At 41.9% G+C, this 16,643-nt stretch overlaps 1 protein-coding gene across 1 annotated transcript in view; it reads left to right on the top strand.

The window, feature by feature from the left end:
* The first annotated feature begins 8,692 nt into the window (after positions 1–8,692).
* Positions 8,693–16,643, top strand: part of LOC139755491 (ornithine decarboxylase-like) — an 83,549-nt gene continuing 75,598 nt past the window's right edge. The window contains exon 1 of the mRNA XM_071673828.1: positions 8,693–8,698. The gene's annotated coding sequence lies outside the window, so the exon portion shown is untranslated. The remainder of the gene's footprint in view (positions 8,699–16,643) is intronic.

The following is a 16,643-nucleotide window of genomic DNA, read 5'->3' as shown; positions in this document are numbered from 1 at the left end:
TTTGTTCATACTCAGTCTCTAGCTGTCATGTAATAATGCACCGAAACCACAGCTCCCTTTTTACATCCTGGCCCCACACAACTTTCCATGGTTTACCCCAGACGCTTCACATGCCCTGGTTCAATCCATTGACAGCACGTTGACCCCGGTATACCACATCATTCCAACTCACTCTATTCCTTGCTCTCCTTTCACCCTCCTGCATGTTCAGGCCCCGATCACTCAAATTCTTTTTCACTCCATCCTTCCACCTCCAGTTTGGTCTCTCACTTCTCCGTATTCCCTCCACCTCTGACACATATATCCTCTTTGTCAATCTCTCCTCACTCATTCTCTCCATGTGACCAAACTATTTCAAAATACCCTCTTATGCTCTCTCAACCACACTCTTTTTATTACCGCACATCTCTGTTACCCTATTATTACTTACTCGATCAAACCACCTCACACCACATATTGTCCTCAAACATCTCATTTCCAGCACATCCACCCTCCTCCACACAACTCTATCCATAGCCCACGCCTCGCAACCATACAACATTGTTGGAACCACTGTTCCTTCAAACATACCCATTTTTGCTTTCCGAGATAAATTTCTCGACTTCCACACATTCTTCAACACTCCCAGAATTTTTGCCCCCTCCCCCACCCTATGACTCACTTGCGCTTCCATGGTTCCATCCGCTGCCAAATCCACTCCCAGATATCTAAAACACTTCACTTCCTCCAGTTTTTCTCCATTCAAACTTACCTCCCAGTTGACTTGACCCTCATCCCTACTGTACCTAATAACCTTGCTCTTATTCACATTTACTCTCAACTTTCATCTTTCACACACTTTACCAAACTCAGTCACCAGCTTCTTCAGTTTCTCACATGAATCAGCTACCAGCGCTGTATCATCAGCGAACAACAATTGACTCACTTCCCAAGCTCTCTCATCCACAACAGACTGCCTACTTGCCCCTCTTTCCAAAACTCTTGCATTCACCTCCCTAACAACCCCATCCATATACAAATTAAACAACCATGGAGACATCACACACCCCTGCCGCAAACCTACATTCACTGACAACCAATCACTTTCCTCTCTTCCTACACATACACATCCCTTACATCCTCGATAAAAACTTTTCACTGCTTCTAACAACTTGCCTCCCACACCATATATTCTTCATACCTTCCACAGAGCATCTCTATCAACTCTATCATATGCCTTCTCCAGATCCATAAATGCTACAAACAAATCCATTTCCTTTTCTATGTATTTCTCGCAAACATTCTTCAAAGCAAACACCTGATCCACACATCCTCTACCACTTCTGAAACCACACTGCTCTTCCCCAATCTGATGCTCTGTACATGACTTCACCCTCTCAATCAATACCCTCCCATATAATTTCCCAGGATACTCAACAAACTTATACCTCTGTAATTTGAGCACTCACCTTTGTCCCTTTTGCCTTTGTACAATGGCACTATGCAAGCATTCCGCCAATTCTCAGGCACCTCACCATGAATCATACATACATTAAATAACCTTACCAACCAGTCAACAATACAGTCACCCCCTTTTTTAATAAATTCCACTGCAATACCATCCAAACCCGCTGCCTTGCTGGCTTTCATTTTCCGCAAAGCTTTTACTACCTCTTCTCTATTTATCAAATCATTTTCCCTAACCCTCTCACTTTGCACACCACCTCGACCAAAACACCCTATATCTGCCACTCTATCATCAAACACATTCAACAAACCTTCAAAATACTCACTCCATCTCCTTCTCACATCACCACTACTTGTTATCACCTCCCCATTTGCCCCCTTCACTGAAGTTCCCATTTGTTCCCTTGTCTTGCGCACTTTATTTACCTCCTTCCAAAACATCTTTTTATTCTCCCTAAAATTTAATGATACTCTCTCACCCCAACTCTCATTTGCGCTCATTTTCACCTCTTGCACCTTTCTCTTGACCTCCTGCCTCTTTCTTTTATAAATATCCCACTTATTTGCATTATTTCCCTGCAAAAATCGTCCAAATGCCTCTCTCTTCTCTTTCACTAATAATCTTACTTCTTCATCCCACCACTCACTACCCTTTCTAATCTGCCCACCTCCCACGCTTCTTATGCCACAAGCATCTTTTGCACAAGCCATCACTGCTTCCCTAAATACATCCCATTCCTCCCCCACTCCCCATACATCCTTTGTTCTCACCTTTTTCCATGCTGTACTCAGTCTCTCTTGGTACTTCCTCACAAAAGTCTCTTTCCAAAGCTCACTTACTCTCACCACTCTCTTCACCCCAACATTCTCTCTTCTTTTCTGAAAACCTCTACAAATCTTCACCTTCGCCTCCACAAGATAATGATCAGACATCCCTCCAGTTGCACCTCTCAGCACCTTAACATCCACAAGTCTCTCTTTCGCACGCCTATCAATTAACACATAATTCAATAAGGCTCTCTGGCCGTCTCTCCTACTTACATACGTATACTTATGTATATTATTATTATTATTATTTTGCTTTGTCGCTGTCTCCCGCTTTAGCGAGGTAGCACAAGGAAACAGACGAAAGAATGGCTCAACCCTCTCACATACACATGTATATACATGCACGTCCACACACGCATATATACATACCTATACATCTCAGCGTATACATATATATATTCACTCACAGACATATACATATATACACATGTACATAATTCAAACTGTCTGCCTTTATTCATTCCCATCACCACCTCGCCACACATGAAATAACAACCCCCTCCCCCCTCATGCGTGCGAGGTAGCTCTAGGAAAAAGACAACAAAGGCCACATTTGTTCACACTCAGTCTCTAGCTGTCATGTAATAATGCACCGAAACCACAGCTCCCTTTCCACATCCAGGCCCCATACAACCTTCCATGGTTTACCCCAGACGCTTCACATGCCCTGGTTCAATCCATTGACAGCATGTCGACCCCGGTATACCACATCGTTCCAATTCACTCTATTCCTTGCACGCCTTTCACCCTCCTGCATGTTCAGGCCCTGGTCACTCCAAATCTTTTTGATCTCCTACTTCTCCTCGTTCCCTCCACCTCTGACACATATATCCTCTTGGTCTATCTTTCCTCAATCATCCTCTCCATGTGACCAAACCATTTCAAAACACCCTCTTCTGCTCTCTCAACCACACTCTTTTTATTTCCACACATCTCTCTTACCCTTACATTACTTACTCGATCAAACCACCTCACACCACACATTGTCCTCAAACATCTCATTTCCAGCACATCCACCCTCCTCCACACAACTCTATCCATAGCCCACGCCTCGCAACCATACAACATTGTTGGAACCACTGTTCCTTCAAACATACCCATTTTTGCTTTCCGAGATAAATTTCTCGACTTCCACACATTCTTCAACACTCCCAGAATTTTTGCCTCCTCCCCCACCCTATGACTCACTTGCGCTTCCATGGTTCCATCCGCTGCCAAATCCACTCCCAGATATCTAAAACACTTTCACTTCCTCCAGTTTTTCTCCATTCAAACTTACCTCCCAGTTGACTTGACCCTCATCCCTACTGTACCTAATAACCTTGCTCTTATTCACATTTACTCTCAACTTTCATCTTTCACACACTTTACCAAACTCAGTCACCAGCTTCTTCAGTTTCTCACATGAATCAGCTACCAGCGCTGTATCATCAGCGAACAACAATTGACTCACTTCCCAAGCTCTCTCATCCACAACAGACTGCCTACTTGCCCCTCTTTCCAAAACTCTTGCATTCACCTCCCTAACAACCCCATCCATAAACAAATTAAACAACCATGGAGACATCACACACCCCTGCCGCAAACCTACATTCACTGAGAACCAATCACTTTCTTCTCTTCCTGCACGTACACATGCCTTACATCCTCGATAAAAACTTTTCACTGCTTCTAACAACTTGCCTCCCACACCATATATTCTTAATACCTTCCACAGAGCATCTCTATCAACTCTATCATATGCCTTCTCCTGATCCATAAATGCTACATACAAATCCATTTGCTTTTCTAAGTATTTCTCACATACATTCTTCAAAGGAAACACCTGATCCACACATCCTCTACCACTTCTGAAACCACACTGCTCTTCCCCAATCTGATGCTCTGTACATGCCTTCACCCTCTCAATCAATACCCTCCCATATAATTTCCCAGGAATACTCAACAAACTTATGCCTCTGTAATTTGAGCACTCACCTTTGTCCCCTTTGCCTTTGTACAGTGGCACTATGCAAGCATTCCGCCAATCCTCAGGCACCTCACCATGAATCATACATACATTAAATAACCTTACCAACCAATCAACAATACAGTCACCCCCTTTTTTGATGAATTCCACTGCAGTACCATCCAAATCAGCTGCCTTGCCAGCTTTCATCTTCCGCAAAGCTTTTACTACCTCTTCTCTGTTTACCAAATCATTTTCCCTAAACCTCTCACTTTGCACACCACCTCGATCAAGACACCCTATATCTGCCACTCTATCATCAAACACATCGAACAAACTTTCAAAATACTCACTCCATCTCCTTCTCACATCACCACTACTTATCACCTCCCCATTAGCCCTCTTCACTGAAGTTCCCATTTGCGCCCTTGTCTTACGCACTTTATTTACCTCCTTCCAAAACATCTTTTTATTCTCCCTAAAATTTAATGATACTCTCTCACCCCAACGCTCATTTGCCCTCTTTTTCACCTCTTGCACCTTTCTCTTGACCTCCTGCCTCTTTCTTTTATATATCTCCCAGTCATTTGCATTATTTCCCTGCAAAAATCGTCCAAATGCCTCTCTCTGTACTTATGTATATCTCTCTTTTTAAACCAGGTATTCCCAATCACCAGTCCTTTTTCCGCACATAAATCTACAAGCTCTTCACCATTTCCATTTACAACACTGGACACCCCATGTATACCAATTATTCCCTCAACTGCCACATTACTCACCTTTGCATTCAAATCACCCATCACTATAACCCGGTCTCGTTTATCAAAACTACTAACACACTCATTCAGCTGCTCCCAAAACATTTGCTTCTCATGATCTTTCTTCTCATGCCCAGGTGCATATGCACCAATAATCACCCATCTCTCTCCATCAACTTTCAGTTTTACCCATATCAAAATAGAGTTTACTTTCTTATACTCTATTACATACTCCCACCACTCCTGTTTTAGGAGTAGAGCTACCCCCTCCCTTGCTGTTGTCCTCTCACTAACCCCTGACTTTACTCCCAAGACATTCCCAAACCACTCATCCCCTTTACCCTTGAGCTTCGTTTCACTCAGAGCCAAAACATCCAGGATCTTTTCCTCAAACATACTACCTATCTCTCCTTTTTTCTCATCTTGGTTACATCCACACACATTTAGACACCCCAATCTGAGACTTCGAGGAGGATGAGCACTCCCCGCGTGACTCCTTCTTCTGTTTCCCCTTTCAGAAAGTTAAAATACAAGGAGGGGAGGGTTTCTAGCCCCCTGCTCCCGTCCCCTTTAGTCGCCTTCTACGACACTTGAAGAATGAGTGGGAAGTATTCTTTTTCCCCTATCCCCAGGGATAAATACATATAATTATATACTTATATAAAGTAAAGTGTGTGGAAGAAGAAAGTTAAGAGTAAATGTGAATAAGAGCAAGGTTATTAGGTACAGTAGGGTTGAGGGTCAAGTCAATTGGGAGGTGAGTTTGAATGGAGAAAAACTGGAGGAAGTGAAGTGTTTTAGATATCTGGGAGTGGATCTGTCAGCGGATGGAACCATGGAAGCGTAAGTGGATCATAGGGTGGGGGAGGGGGCGAAAATTTTGGGAGCCTTGAAAAATGTGTGGAAGTCGAGAACATTATCTCGGAAAGCAAAAATGGGTATGTTTGAAGGAATAGTGGTTCCAACAATGCTGTATGGTTGCGAGGCGTGGGCTATGGATAGAGTTGTGCGCAGGAGGATGGATGTGCTGGAAATGAGATGTTTGAGGACAATGTGTGGTGTGAGGTGGTTTGATCGAGTAAGTAACGTAAGGGTAAGAGAGATGTGTGGAAATAAAAAGAGCGTGGTTGAGAGAGCAGAAGAGGGTGTTTTGAAATGGTTTGGGCACATGGAGAGAATGAGTGAGGAAAGATTGACCAAGAGGATATACGTGTCGGAGGTGGAGGGAACGAGGAGAAGAGGGAGACCAAATTGGAGGTGGAAAGATGGAGTGAAAAAGATTTTGTGTGATCGGGGCCTGAACATGCAGGAGGGTGAAAGGAGGGCAAGGAATAGAGTGAACTGGAGCGATGTGGTATACAGGGGTTGACGTGCTGTCAGTGGATTGAATCAAGGCATGTGAAGCATCTGGGGTAAACCATGGAAAGCTGTGTAGGTATGTATATTTGCGTGTGTGGACGTGTGTATGTACATGTGTATGGGGGGGGGTTGGGCCATTTCTTTCGTCTGTTTCCTTGCGCTACCTCGCAAATGCGGGAGACAGCGACAAAGTATAAAAAAAAAAAAAAAAAAAAAAAATATGAAGAAGTAAGATTATTAGTGAAAGAGAAGAGAGATGCATTTGGACGATTTTTGCAGGGAAAAATGGAGAAAAACTGGAGGAAGTAAAGTGTTTTAGATATCTGGGAGTGGATCTGGCAGCAGACGGAACCATGGAAGCAGAAGTGAATTTTAGGGTGGGGGAGAGGGTGAAAATCCTGGGAGCCTTGAAGAATGTGTGGAAGTCGAGAACATTATCTCGGAAAGCAAAAATGGCTATGTTTGAAGGAATAGTGGTTCCAACAATGTTGTATGGTTGCAAGGCGTGGGCTATGGATAGAGTTGTGTGCAGGAGGGTGGATGTGCTGGAAATGAGATGTTTAAGGACAATATGTGGTGTGAGGTGGTTTGATTAAGTAACGTAAGGGTAAGAGAGATGTGTGGTAATAAAAAGATCATGGTTGAGAGAGTAGAAGAGGGTGTTTTGAAATGGTTTGGGCACATGGAGAGAATGAGTGAGGAAAGATTGACCAAGAGGATATATGTGTCAGAGGTGGAGGGAACGAGAAGTGGGAGAACAAATTGGAGGTGGAAAGATGGAGTGAAAAAGATTTTGTGTTATCGGGGCCTGAACATGCAGGAGGGTGAAAGGCGGGCAAGGAATAGAGTGAATTGGATCGATATAGTATACTGGGGTTGACGTGTTGTCAATGGATTGAATCAGGGCATGTGAAGAGTCTGGGGTAAACCATGGAAAGTTGTGTGGGGCCTGGATGTGAAAAGGGAGCTGTGGTTTCGGGCATTATTGCATGACAGCTAGAGACTGAGTGTGAACAAATAGGCCTTTGTTGTCTTTTCCTAGCGCTACCTCGCACACATGAGGGGGAAGGGGGATGTTATTCCATGTGTGGCGAGGTGGCAATGGGAATGAATAAAGGCAGACTGTGTGAATTGTATGTGTCTGTGTGTGTATATATATGTGTACATTGAGATTTATGGGTATGTATATTTGCGTGTGTGGACGTGTATGTATATACATGTGTATGGGGGTGGGTTGGGCCATTTCTTTCATCTGTTTCCTTGCGCTACCTCGCAAACGCGGGAGACAGCGCCAAAGCAAAATAGAAATAAATAACCTATATATACTTATATATATATATATCTATTTTTAAACCAGGTATTCCCAATCACCAGTCCTTTTTCCCCACACAAATGTACAAGCTCTTCACCATTTCCATTTACAACACTGAACACACCATGTACACCAGTTATTTCCTCAACTGCCACGTTACTCACCTTTGCATTTAAATAACCCATCACTATAACCCGGTCTCGTGCATCAAAACTACCAACACACTCACTCAGCTTGGTTACAACCACACACATTTTGACACCCCAATCTGAGCCTTTGAGGAGGGTGAGCACTCCCCGCATGACTCCTCCTTCAGTTTCCCCTTATAGAAAGTTAGAATACAAGGAGGGGAGCGTTTCTAGCCCCCCGCTGCTGTTCCTTTAGTCGCCTTCTACGACACATGAGGAATGCGTGGAAAGTATTCTTTCTCCCCTATTTAGTATGGAGGAATAGTTCATTTATTATGCTTTGTGATTTTTTTCATTTCAATTATCATGTTTTTCCTGCCTCTAATGTACCATGCTGATTTTACAAATGGGCTTAGTATGAACATGAATTATGTGGTTTGCAAATGTCATGTTTATGTGAATTATGATACTATGAAAGGTTGGATGACTGTTAAATGGAAGGGGTTTATTGAACATTATATTTTGAAGATTTGTTAAAATTGTTTTTGGTGTGAGAAGGGCTTTGAATGATGTAGCCAATGATTCTGTGATGGGCTTTAATGATAACCAGTGCTCTGTGGCTTAGATTTATTGTTGTAGTGTGTTTTTTGGCTACGGGATTTTGGGATGTTGTGGGTTTATGGCCAAATTTTCTGCATATGAGAGATGGATGGGTTTTTGGGTGGAGGTAGAATGTCAGATAAACTAATAAAAACCCCAATGAAAAGCTATCTCCATATTGATAGGTTGCACCAAATCCACCAGCATTAACCGCTTGCATGTTAGAGCAGGAAATTCCCAAATAAATGCCATTTAAACATGAAGGAAACTGACTTCTTAGCTACAGCCCAGAACATCCCTCACACTCCAGCCATTTTATACTTGATTAGCTCCCTTGACATAGAAACAGATGTGCTATTGCACACCAGTCACATGTCCTCATCAACATTAGTGCAGACAAATCCTATACATAATCACTTCAAGATAAACTGAATACTGACCACTCCCCTATCAGCCTATCAGACATAAATAAATGACACTTCACTCTTCTGAGAAAGGTGTCCATTTTGCCAGTCCTCTTATGAGCAGCTAGTATTAGCATGAGCTTCTACGAGTACATAACTCATTCACCCTTCATGACCATTCTACCCCATTCCCCACATCACACTTAATGGCAAATTGCTTGTCCTTCACCCATCATTGACAGATCTTACCACTTTCTCTTCAGGAGATTTTTGGGAGAAACCAGTAGATGTTACCAGATGCCTGGGTTCCATCAGCTTTGCAAAAAGTATTGTCCTTACATACTATATTTTGAAGCTTAATTTCTGGTAGATAATAATCATATTGAGGCCTTGTTGCACTCTTTCCTATCCTCATTACTTTACCTTTGCTAGGACTTGAATTTCAGCAGCCAAATACCAAACCAAATTTGGAGTCTGTGTATGTTCCCTTGTAAGCTGATGCAGTGCTCCTCACTTTTCCCTTCCCTCACAACTTGCAAACATATTCAGGTGGGTGTCAATACCTTCTAGCGAGTCATTTACTTCAATCAAGAAGAGAACTAAACAAAACCTAGTGGCACTCTGCCTTGACCTTTTGGAGAAGACTCCTCTGATGTGTATCCATCGTTCCATCACTCCCTTCCACAGAGATAATCTAGCCACTGAAGGAGTCTCCCCTTAAGGGAGACCAACTGCCTGCTAGCATATATTAGAAAAGCTTTCAAATATATGGATAAGAAAATATATAACAAGCTGTTCAAATCCTACATAAAGCCAAGACTAAAATATGCTTCTGAGGTTGTCACTGCACCTGAAGATGCACAAAGAGCTACTAGAAAAGTTTCAGAAGAAGGCAACAATTTTGCTACTAAAAGTAAGAGGGCTGAGTTGCAAAGAAAGTATATAGGCTTTAAGAAGACTTAAAAAAAGAAATTGAGGTGTGACCTGATTGCATTCATAATGTTTTAATATAGATTGATAATTTGGACAGTGAACAGATGCAGGGACACAGCAGCCAGAAGACATAACAAAATTCTACCTTATCCCTGAGCTAGGAGAGAAAGAATTCTATCTATCCCTAAGGTAGGGGAGAAAGAATTCTACCTCCATATTCCCTGTGTGTTGTAAAAGATAACTAAAGGGGGCAGGAGCATGGTATGGAAAAACCTTACCCTTCTTATATTTCAGTTTCTAAAGATGGAAACAAAAGGAGTCAAATGAGGAGTGCTCATCCTCCTTGAAGTCTCTGATTGGAGTGTCTAAGTGTACATGGATGTAATTAAGATAAGAAGAGAGGAGAGATAGGTATTAAGGTATTATGTTTGAGGAAAGAAACCTGGATGTTTTGGATCTGAGTGAAACGAAGTTCAAGGGTAAAGGGGAAGAATGGTTTGGAAATGTGTTGGGGGTAAAGTCAGGGGTTGGTGAGCAGACAAGAGCTAAGGAAAGTGTAGCACAACTCCAGAAGATGGAGTTGTGGGAGTGTGTGATAGAGTTTAAGAAAGTAAATTCTAGATTGATGTGGGTAAAACTGAAAGTGGATGGTGAGAGAAAGGTGATTACTACTGCTTATGCACCTGGCCATGAGAAGAAAAATCATGAGAGGCAAGTGTTTTGGGAGCAGTTCAATGAGTGTGTCTGCAGTTTTGGTGCACAAGACCATGTATTCGTGATGGGTGATTTAAATGTAAAGGTAAGTATTATGTCAGTTGAGGGTATAATTGGTTTGCATGGGGATATTTAGTGTTGTGAATTGAAATAGTGAAGAGCTTGTGGACATGTTCTGAAAAAAAGGCTGATGATTAGGAATACCTAGTTTAAAAAGAGAGATGTACTCAATTTTATGTATGTGAGCAGGAGAGATGATCAAAGGGCATTATTAGAGGACATATTAATTGATAGGCATGTAAAAGTGAAACTTTTAAATGTAAATGTGCTGAGAGGGGCTGCTGGTGGGATGTCTGCTCATTGTCTTGTGGAAACAAAGCTGAAGATTTGTAGAGGTTTTTGAAAAAGACGAGACTGCCAGGGAAAAAAGAGTGGTGAGAGAAAGTGAGCTTGAAAAGGAGATTTGTGTGAAGAAATACCTGGAGAGATTGAGAGTAGAATGGCAAAATGTGAGAGCAAATGAAGTGAGGGGAATGGGTGAGGAATGGGATGTATTTAGGGAAGTAGTAATGGTGTGTGCAAGAGATGCATTTAGCATGAGAAACATGGGAGGTGGGCAGATTAGAAAGGTTAGTGAGTGGTGTGATGATGAATTAAAGTTGCTAGTAAAAGAGAGGCGTTTGGGCCATAATTGCTTGGAAGGATCGCAAATGACTGGGAGATGTATAAGAGAAAGCAGCAAGAGGTCAAGAGGAAGGTGCAAGAGTTGAAAAAGAGGGCAAATGAGAGTTCGGGTGAGAGAGTATCATTGAACTGTAGGGAGGATAAAAAGATATTTTGAAAGGAGTTAGATAATGTGTATAAGGCAAGAGAATAAATGGGAACATCACTGAAGGGCGGAAGTGACAACAGGTAGTGATGAAGTGAGGAGTATGTGGAGAGAGTGTTTTGAAGGTTTGTTGAATGTGGCAGTTGTAGGGTGTTTTAGTCAGGGTGGTGTACGAAGTGAGAGAGTGAGGGATAGTGGTTTGATGAAGAGGGAAGAGATGGTGAAAGGCTTGCAGAAGATGAAATCCAGCAAGGTAGCAGGTTTGGATGATATTGCAGTTGAATTTATTAATAAAGTGGGTGAATGTTTGTTGATTGGTTGGTAAGGATATTCAATGTATGTATGGATCATGGTGAAGTTTCTGAGGATTATTCAAAGGTAAAGGAGATAAAGGTAAGTGTTCAAACTTTAGAGGCATAAGTTTGTTGAGTATTCCTGGAAAATTATATGGGAGGGTGTTGATTGAGAGGGTAAAGACATGTACAGAGCATCAGATTGGGGAGGAGCAGTGTGTTTCAGAAGTGGTAGAGGATTTTTGGGTCAGGTGTTTGCTTTGAGAAAAGTGTGTGTGGAAAAACATAAACAAATGAATTTGGTTGTGGCATTAATGGATCTGGAGAGGGCATGTGACAGGTTGGATAAAGATGCTCTGTGGAAGGTCTTAAGAGTATATGGTGTGATAGGTGAACTGCAAGAAGCAGTGAGTGTAAGGCATGTATAGGTGTAGAAAGAGAGGAGAGTCTTTGATTATCAGTGAAGGTTGGTCTGCGGCAGGGGTGTATGATGTCCCCATGGTTGTCTAATTTGTTTATGGATGGGGTGGCTATGGAAGTAAATGCAAGATTTCTGGAGAGAGGAGCAAGTATGCAGTCTCTTGGGGATGATAGTGCCTGGGAAGCAAGTCAGTAGTTGTTTGCCAGTGATACAGCACTGGTGGCTAATTTGAGTGAGAAACTGCAAAAGTTGTTGACTGAACTTGGAAAAGTGGAAGAGAGTCATAGGGTTGGGGAGGGGGTGAAATTTCTGAGAGCTATGAAGAATGTGTGCAAAGAGAAAACGTTATCTCGGAGTGAAAATGCGTATGATTGAAGGAACAGTAGATCCAACAATATTTTATGGTTGCGAGGCATGGGCTATAGATAGGGTTGTACAGATGAGGGTGGATATGTTGGAAGTGAAATGCTTGAGAACAGTATGTGGTGTGAGGTGGTTTCATCAGGTAAGTAATGAAAGGGTAAGAGAGGTGTGGTAATAAAAAGAGTGTTGCTGAGAGAGCAAAAGAGGGTGTGATGAAATGGTTTGGACATATGGAGAGAATGAGTGAGGAAAGGTTTGCAAAGAGGATATATATGTCAGAGGGAGAGGGAACAAGGAGAAGCAAGAGACCAAATTCGAGGTGGAAGGTTGGAGTGAAACAGATTTCGAGCAGTTTGAGCCTGAACGTGCAAAAAGGTGAGAGGCATGCAAGGAATAGAACGAATTGGAATGATGTGGTATACCGGGATCAACATATTGTCAGTAGACTGAACCAAGGTATGTTAAACGTGTGGGGTAAACCATGGAAAGGTCTGTTGGACCTGGATGTTGATAGGGAGTTGTGGTTTTGGAGCATTACACATGACAGCTTGAGATTGAGTGTGAATGAATGTGGCCTTTTTTGTACTTTTTCATGGAGCTACCTTGCTGACGCAAGGGGTGGGGATGCTGTTTCCTGTGGGGTGGGGTGGCGCTGGGAATGGATGAAGGCAAGCGAGTATGAATATGTACATGTGCTTATGTGTATGTGTGTGTATATGTATGTATGTTTATATGTATGTATGTGTATATGTATGTATACACTCATGTATGAGCATGCATGTGTATGAGTGCATGGGTCTTTCTTCATCTGTTTCCTGGCATTACCTTGGCAATCAAGTATGAAAAATATACTTACAAGGAATTAGTGCAAATGACTGGGATGTGTATAAAAAAAAGTGGCAGGAGGTCAAGAGGAAGGTGCAAGGGGTGAAAAAGAGGGCAAATGAGAGTTGAGGTTAGAGTATAATTATACTTTAGGGAGAATAAAAGTATGTTTTGGAAGGAGATGAATATCATGTGTAAGACAAGAGAACAAATTGGAATATCGGTGAAGGGGGCAAGGGGAGATGTGATAACAGTTCGTGATGTAGTGAGGAGATGGAGTGAGTATTTTGAAGGTTTGTTGAGTGTGCAAAGTAAGAGGGCCAGGGAGAATGGTTTGGTTAGAAGAGAAAAAGTAGTGAAAGCTTTGTGGAAGATGAAATCCGGCAAGGTGGCAGGTTTGGATGGTATTGCAGTTGAATTTATTAAGAAAGGGGGTGACTGGGTTGTTGATTAGTTGATAAGGATATTCATTGTATGTGTGGATCATGGTGAGGTGCTTGAGGATTGGTTAAATGTATGCATATTGCCTTTGTTACAAAGGCAAAGGGGATAAAGGTGAGTGTTCAAACTACAGAAGCATAAGTTTGTTGAATATTTTTGGGATATTGTATGGGATAGTATTGGTTGAGAGGGTGAAGGCAGGTATAGAGCATCAGATTTGAGGGGGAGCAGTGGGGTTTCAAAAGTGGTAGAGGATTTGTGGATCAGGTGTTTGCTTTGAAGAATGTGTGTGAGAAATACTTAGAAAAACAGATGGATTTGTATGTACCATTTATGGATCTGGAGAAAGCATATGATAGGGTTGATAGAGATGGTTTGTGGAAGGTCTTAAGAGTATATGGTGTGGAAGGTAAGTTGCTAGAAGAAGTGAAAAGTTTTTACCAAAGATGTAAGGCATGTGTATGAGTAGGATGATAGGAGAGTGAATGTCAATCTGTGGCAGGAGTGTGTCATGTCCCCATGGTTTTTTATTTGTTTATGGATGGGGTTAGGTTAGGGGAGTAAATGCATGAGTTTCGGAGAGAGGGGCGAGTCTGTAGGGGATGAGAGGGCTTGGGAAGTGAGTCAGTTGTTGTTTGCCAGTGATACAGCTCTAGTGGCTGATTCAAGTGAGAAACTGCAGAAGTTGGTGACGTTTCACATACCCTGGTTCAGTCCATTGACAGCACATCGACCCTGGTATTCCAATTCATTCTATTCCTTACATGCCTCTCACCCCCCTGCATCTTTAAACCCCGATCGCTCAAATTCTTTCCCACTATATCCTTCCACCACCAATTTGGTCTTCTGCTTCTCCTTGTTCCCCCCACCTCTGACACATATCCTCTTTGTCAACCTTTCCTCACTCAATCTCTCCATATGTCCAAACCATTTCAATACACCCTCATCCTCTTCTGCTCTCTCAACCACATTCTTTTTATTTCCACACATCTCACTTACAGATGGTTCTCAAATTGCAATGAGGTTTACATTCCTATAAACTCACCGTAAGTTGAAAATACATTTACTACATTTGATACTGTGCGTCTAACCAATTAAACATCATAGTTTAGCCTAGCCTACCTTAAACATTTTCAGAGCACTTACATTAGTCTTCAGTTAGACAAAATCATCAAAGACAAGGCCTATTTTATGATAAGTGTTGAATATCTCCATCGTAGAGTCGAAAAATCATGTCAAACCATCATGTCTGACCACACATCAGTTATGAAAGAAATCTTGTTTCATTGAGAACAGACTCATATATTGATAAGTTTCACTGATTCTGCCTGTATATTGAAGCAGCTTTAGCCATCAGTCTTCTGAATCCTGTCCTCAACATGACTGATTGGTAAATCATCCGTTACTAACATTTCTGCTGCACACGTATCCAATTTCTTTGATTTAAAGTTAGAAGCATCCCATAGTTTTCCTCTGAAAATGTTCTACATTTCTTTGCTTAATGTCTGATTTCACTGCAAAGGACTTTTGTCTGTCTTTAGTTTCTCCTCTAACTTCTTTCTTCTGCTTCTGACTCTTCAAATTGTTCTTTGTGCATTGATTTCAAGTGATTTTTCAAAGATGTAGTTCCACATCCCTTTCTTGAATTTTCTTTTTTTTTTAAAAAAGACACTGCGCAAAGTTATGTGGTTGTTCATGATGTACTTCCACACTTGACTGTTTCTCGATGATATTGTACATAGAAATAGAGTCATGACTTTTTCTCGATAGTATTGTACATTGAAATAGAGTCAGTAAGGCTTGATAAATTTGATTATTTCACTTTAAGCAGTGTGATCGACTGAGACTCTGCCTACCCCTTAGGCAAGCTCCTCTACACTGTGACATGTGTGGTGACTCATACTACTCACGCCAGCCCCCACAACACTTTATTATGGAATGATAAGAAGTGCTCATTGCTGCCAGTTCTTCTGTCTTTTGTATATCCACCACATCCTCTTTGTTGTGTAGTAAGGATGCGGATGTTTGTTACATCATACGTGCGGATGCAGATGTTTATCACAAATGCGGATACAGCTTTTTATTTTGTCACAAATGCGTATGTGGATATCTGATACATCTCTACTGTATATATGTGCATGTGAGTGGATGGGTCTCTCTTTTTATGTTTCCTGGGGCTAATGCAGGAAATGGGGATCAAGTATAATAATAAATGATTGAAATAGATGTAAAGGCATACTTTTATGGTAAAAGAGTGGTAGAGTGGATTGAGATGCTGCTAAGACATACTGTTATGGTAAAAGAGTGGTGGAGGAGTGGATTGAGATGGCTGCTGACATGGTTTCTGCAAACAGTATATTTAGATTTAAGAATTTCTATGATAGTAGTGAATGTTCAGGTGATGTAGCCCCACAAGTGTAAAATTCCCTTCTCTTACGGTATAGATATTCTTATTTTCATTGTACATTGTTGCTGTCTCCCGCATCAGCGAGGTAGCGCAAGGAAACTGTCAAAAGAATGGCCCAACCCACCCACATACACATGTACATACGTACATGTCCACACACGCATATATACATACCTATACATTTCAACGTATACATATATATACATACACAGACATATACGCATGTACATAATTCATACATGCTGTCTTTATTCATTCCCATCGCCACCCCGCAACACATGAAATGACAACCCCCTCACATGCGCACGAGGTAGCGCAAGATAAAGACAACAAAGGTCACATTTGTTCACACTCAATCCCTATCTGTCATGTACAATGCACCGAAACCACAGCTCCCTTTCCACATCCAGGCTCCACAACACTTTCCATGGGTTACCCCAAATGCTTTGCATGCCCGGGTTCAATCCATTGACAGCACATCAACCCTGGTATACCACATCGTTCCAGTTCACTCTGTTCCTTGCACACCTTTCACCCTCCTGCATGTTCAGGCCCTGATCGCTCAAAATCTTTTTACTCCATCTTTCCACCTCCAATTTGGTCTCCTACTTCTCCTCGTTCCCTCCACCTCTGA

The sequence above is a fragment of the Panulirus ornatus genome, chromosome 19, assembly GCF_036320965.1.
Source record: "Panulirus ornatus isolate Po-2019 chromosome 19, ASM3632096v1, whole genome shotgun sequence".
Taxonomy (NCBI): domain Eukaryota; kingdom Metazoa; phylum Arthropoda; class Malacostraca; order Decapoda; family Palinuridae; genus Panulirus; species Panulirus ornatus.
This window is presented reverse-complemented; position numbering and strand designations above follow the sequence as displayed.